This window comes from Microtus pennsylvanicus, chromosome 7 (genome assembly GCF_037038515.1).
Source record: "Microtus pennsylvanicus isolate mMicPen1 chromosome 7, mMicPen1.hap1, whole genome shotgun sequence".
NCBI lineage: Eukaryota > Metazoa > Chordata > Mammalia > Rodentia > Cricetidae > Microtus > Microtus pennsylvanicus.
In genome coordinates, this window is record NC_134585.1 from 2,636,480 (window position 1) to 2,642,132 (window position 5,653).

Genomic DNA, 5,653 nt, shown 5'->3' on the forward strand with positions numbered 1-5,653 from the left:
AGCAGTGTTCACTCATTTGTATAGTACGTATGGCTGCCTTGGTGCCCACAACCGAGCTGGGTGATGGTATAAGCAGACAAGAATATGTATTTGTTCTCTTATAAAAAATTTAACTGGCCTCGACAAGGTATTTTATTTAGTAATGAAATAATAATTACAAGGTAATAATTTTATTTAGTAATTCTACTGACCCTTGTAGAGTAAAAACTGTTGTGGGAAAGCTGGATTCCTGGTTGCACAGAGTAAGGTGTGCACAGCATCTGAACCAGCGTCTCCTCCTACAGATGCTCAGGCTGGGCACAGTGTCCAGCCTTGCTCCCCACAGAGTAAGGTGTGCACAGCATCTGGACCAGCGTCTCCTCCTACAGATGCTCAGGCTGGGCACAGTGTCCAGCCTTGCTCCCCACAGAGTAAGGTGTGCACAGCATCTGGACCAGCGTCTCCTCCTACAGATGCTCAGGCTGGGCACAGTGTCCAGCCTTGCTCCCCACAGAGTAAGGTGTGCACAGCATCTGAACCAGCGTCTCCTTCTACAGATGCTCAGGCTGGGCACAGTGTCCAGCCTTGCTCTCCACAGAGTAAGGTGTGGATAGCATCTGGACCAGCGTCTCCTCCGACAGATGCTCAGGCTGGGCACAGTGTCCAGCCTTCCTCCCCACAGAGTAAGGTGTGCACAGCATCTGGACCAGCGTCTCCTCCGACAGATGCTCAGGCTGGGCACAGTGTCCAGCCTTCCTCCCCACAGAGTAAGGTGTGCACAGCATCTGGACCAGCGTCTCCTTCTACAGATGCTCAGCCTGGGCACAGTGTCCAGCCTTGCTCTCCACAGAGTAAGGTGTGCACAGCATCTGGACCAGCGTCTCCTTCTACAGATGCTCAGGCTGGGCACAGTGTCCAGCCTTCCTCCCCACAGAGTAAGGTGTGCACAGCATCTGGACCAACGTCTCCTCCTACAGATGCTCAGGCTGGGCACAGTGTCCAGCCTTGCTCTCCACAGAGTAAGGTGTGCACAGCATCTGGACCAGCGTCTCCTCCGACAGATGCTCAGGCTGGGCACAGTGTCCAGCCTTCCTCCCCACAGAGTAAGGTGTGCACAGCATCTGGACCAACGTCTCCTCCGACAGATGCTCAGCCTGGGCACAGTGTCCAGCCTTGCTCCCCACAGAGTAAGGTGTGGATAGCATCTGGACCAGCGTCTCCTCCTACAGATGCTCAGGCTGGGCACAGTGTCCAGCCTTCCTCTCCATCAGTCCTGTCAGGAGCTGTGAGAGGGAGGGGACTGCAGGGTGAGGGGACAATGGAGGACAAGATGGAGGGTGGAGAGGGTGGAGAGGTGAGGGTTGGAGAGAGGGAAGAGCTTTGGGGTGTTGTGGGGGGTGGACAAGGAGTGGGTGGAGGTCGTCTGGGTCAGAATGAGGCTGTCTGTGCAGAAGAGGACGTGGGAGTGAGGAGAGGGAGCTGGAGGATTGTTGGCAGCCGAAGGCTCTGTGCTCTTGCCCTCAGCCACACTTTCTGCCAGCGGTTTATGTGAAGAGGCTTGCTCTCTCTGCCTGCCGGCTCTCTCTGCCTGGCTCTCTCTGCCTTGCTCTCTCTGCCTGCTGACTCTCTCTGCCTGCTGGTTTTCACTCTTGCCGGCAAGTCCATTCATTTACTGGCCTCAGAGCCTGCTTACTCGGGATTCGGTGTATACTGAAGACCAGCTGAGACACTCAGCCTCGTGGACTGAGCAACTGCTGGATTCTTGGACTTTCCGGTGGGAGACAACCATTGTGGGACCCCAGCCCATAAGCCACTCTAGTAAATCCCCTTCTCTTTATAGATCTTCATTCTTTAGGTTTCTCTAACACGGGGACCTTGACTCAGGCCAGGTCTAGGTCATGGCAGAGCTATTATGAAGCAGAATTGGAGAGTCTTTCAATTTTTTTTTTAAATATAGGCTTTAGTCACGAGGGTTAGGAGAAAGAGAGGCATGCCGGGAAGAGACTAAGGCACTCTCAAGTACATGGGCCTGGGCTCCTCTAAGAGAGAAAGGAAGACACAGCCCAGCACAATACTGGCTTCTCTAGGGAGTATTGCAGCGAGTGAGGCCTGATTGCTGGCTTCTGATGGACAGGTGTTTGTCTCAGCACTCAGCATGTTGGTCCTCAAGTTACATCCCCAAAACGCTACTAAAACACCCTCCCCATTCTCTCTCTCTCTCCCTTTTTTAAAGATGATTTGTCTTTTGAGACAGGGTTTCTCTATGTAACCCTGACTGTCCTGGAACTCAATTCTGTAGGTCAGGGTGGCCTAGAACTCACAGAGATTTCCCTGCCTCTTGAGTATTGTGATTAAGGTGTGACCACAGGGCAAGATTTATTTTTATGTGTATGGTGTTTTGCCTGCAGTGCCCACAGAGGACAGAAGAGGGCGCCAGATCCCCCAGAACTGGAGTCTCACATGGTTGTGAGCCTCTGTCCTCTGCAAGAGCAACAAGTGCTTTTAACCACTGAGCCCTCTCTCCAGTTCACACCCCCTCCTTCCGAAGTGAGGTTTTAGTGTGGCTCTGAGATTCCTTGGAGGAGAAAACCAGAAGACAGTAGTGTCGTACAGGGTTTAGTAGGTGTCTCTTCTCTGTAAACAGGGTTTCTAATTTCTAGGAAATTGCTGGTTGTGTCAGGGAAGAGAGAGAGGCCTTTAGCAGTTGGTCATTGCGCTGGACATCTCGCTTAGGCTGAGGACTCAGGAGGGTTCCTGGGTTGAGACCTGAGCGAGCCTGAGGGGAGAATGTGGAGTTAGCTAGGGTGGAGGGGGGATGAGCAGACACCTGTGCAGAAAGAAACTGAGGCAGACGTTCATAGAAAGGACCAGCCGGAGCAGAAAGCTCAATTGTGGGAAGTTGTGAGTGGGACCTGGCAGGAGGGGCAGATGATTGGGAGAATGAGGTAGGTCTCTGAGGAGAGAAGGTGGTGTCCAAGGGGTTGGGCGGCTGGGGGGAAATGAGGGAGAGAGAGAAATTGGCGTGGAAAGACACTTGGAAAAGAGAGTGGGGGAAACTGAGGGGCCAAGGTGGTGATGGGAACTAAGTGGGGAAGGTGGAGAGGGAGAATTAGGGCCAGGGAAAGGAGAAGAAACAGGGGGAACACAGTGGGAGGGACCTGGGTGGGCGGTAGTGAGGGAATTACTGAGAAGGTCGAGAGGGGAACTGGGAGGAAGGCGGTGATGGGAACCTGGGGGAAGGTATTGAGGGGGCACCAGTGGAAAGGGAAACCAGCAGAAGGCAGTGGCGGGAAGCGTGTGCGGGGCAGCAAGCTGAGAGCAGGAGAGGAGCTGGAGGATGGCGGGGTCTGTCTTGGCAGTGCATCTCCCCATGTGCTCACGGAACCCCACTCCAGCCTCTTCTGGCCCCAGTCACAGCAGTATGCGCGCATGCGCGTATGATGTGCGGAGGTCATAGGACAACTTGGAGTAGGTGCTCTCCTTTCCACCGTGTGGGTCCTGGCTTCAGGTTTGGCTGAAGGCAACGTTACCCGTTGAGCCACCAGCCAACTGCTTTCTGAGGCAGGACAGGAAGACAGAAATTAAGAGGACATGAGGGGAAAAAAGAGCCCCTCACAGCTCTGTGCTGGGTTACGTCTCTTGCTGAAGGTAAGTACTTTTCAATTTTTATTTAAAGTATTATTATTATTATTATTGAGATAGAGTTTCACTATGTATGTCTGGCTGGCTTGGAACTGCTGTGTAGACCAGGCTGGCCTTAGAGTCACTGTTGTGTAGACCAGGTTGGCCTCAGGCTCACAGAGCGATGCCTCCCTCGGCCTCTGCCTCTCCAGTGCTGGGATTAAGAACATGCCATCACACAGGCTCTATTTTTACTTTTATTTATCTTTTATGATATGGGTGTTGGCTGCACATCTGTGCACATGTATGCAGTGCCTGAGAAGGCCTGAGGAGGGCGCTGGATCCCTGGGAACTGGAGTTACTGAAGGCTGTGAACTCTGTGGGTACTGGAAGTCAGATCCAGGGCTCTGCGAGCATCCAGTGCTCTTGACTGCTGAGCCACCTTAACAACCCCCACAGCAAAGGATTTTCACATGAGCAGTTGACTTAAGGACTGCCAGCAAAGGGTCTCTAAGTAAGGTTAGTGAGTGACTAGGTGTGCCAGGGATCGCAACAGCTATCTCAGCCTCTGTGTGTGTTCTATGCGGATTAAGAATTCCTTTGGTTTTCTTTTAAAACCCAATCTGTGTTTTTTTATTTTATTTTTTATTTTTATTTTAACCACACTACTTTCTCAATTGTAAGACTGCTCGGAGCCCCTCATCGGTTCCTGTAATCTCACTTAAGAAACGAGCTTCCTTGGATAAGACGATACTATTCCACCTTATTTCCCACTTAATCCATTTGTAGGTCGCCTCTTTGGCGAGCTGCCCACCACTTACCTGCCTGCAGTGTCTTCCCATCTCCTTTGCACAGCCACGAGGTTAACCCCGTGAGTCACTTGCCTCAGATACTCAGGAAGCTTTTCAGTTGCCCAGAGAGTAAAGTGTAACCTTAGGTTTGTTTTTAGGAACCTCTTTTCCACCGCCATTTTCAGAACCCCACGTTAGCCCTGGCGAGTCTCAGCTGGGCACCAGGGTGTGCCCGGGAGCACAGCCTCCTGCTGTGTATTCCCTGCCTTTTTTCTGCTCTCTCTACGTCATGTGTCCACATCTAATCCACCGTTTGTCACGTGTCATTGCTCTCTCCCCATCAAAGGGACAGGGATTTTCCTTTTTTTGAGATTTCTGACCCTTTTATTTCTAAACTCTTACCAGCCTGTCCTTTTAAACTACTTTTGGACGCATTTTAATACTGGCTCTGAGAGAGAATTGTGCTTACATTGTCTCTATTTCTGCCATAGACTACTTGGTTGCAGGAAGTCTGACTTTTATTGTCTATGTTTTTTTTATGACTAATAAAGCATTTGCAGCCACCAAGATCATAAGGTCAACTGGGTAAGCTAGAGATAAAATACTGTCAAAGGAACTTATCAGATATTTAGTAAAGACATTTTATTTCAGAAAACACCGTCTTTCCTCATTGGATTGTGTATATATTGACTTATAAAGCAAAATTTGGAGGATGAAGTTTGTGGCGGGTAAGTCTAGTAATGGCAAACTTCTGAATAGCAGAAAATCAAGATGTCTAGAGAAAATGGATTTTATGGCCATGATCCACTGGAATTGAGACTCAGCTTGTACCCTAGGTCACAGTGGAGGCTCAGCTTTGCCCTCTCCTTCTCAGTCTTCGCTCGCATCTCTCCTCTTCTTCCTACTCTTCTTTTCCACGGGGTATTCACCTTCTCCCTGTTGTCCAAGACTTGCTTCAGATGGTGCTGTGTGTGTCCCTGCTGGGGCTCCTGCTTCGGGTGGCCATGCTGCAGGAGGTGGAGTAGTATTATTTGTGTATTGGGGTTCCCATGTGACCGATGGGTTGGCCTCAGCTCTCCTTGGCGATTCCTGTCTCTTCAATATTCCGTCCTCATTCTTCCTGTTCACGCATTCCCATCTTTTGGGAGCTGGCGGTTCACACCATACAACTTGGGGCACACATTCATTTTCCACTCCTGTGCCAAACCTTACTTGAGATTCTTGTGCTCTTGGAATTTCTGCCTCGCAGCAAATTAGAGATT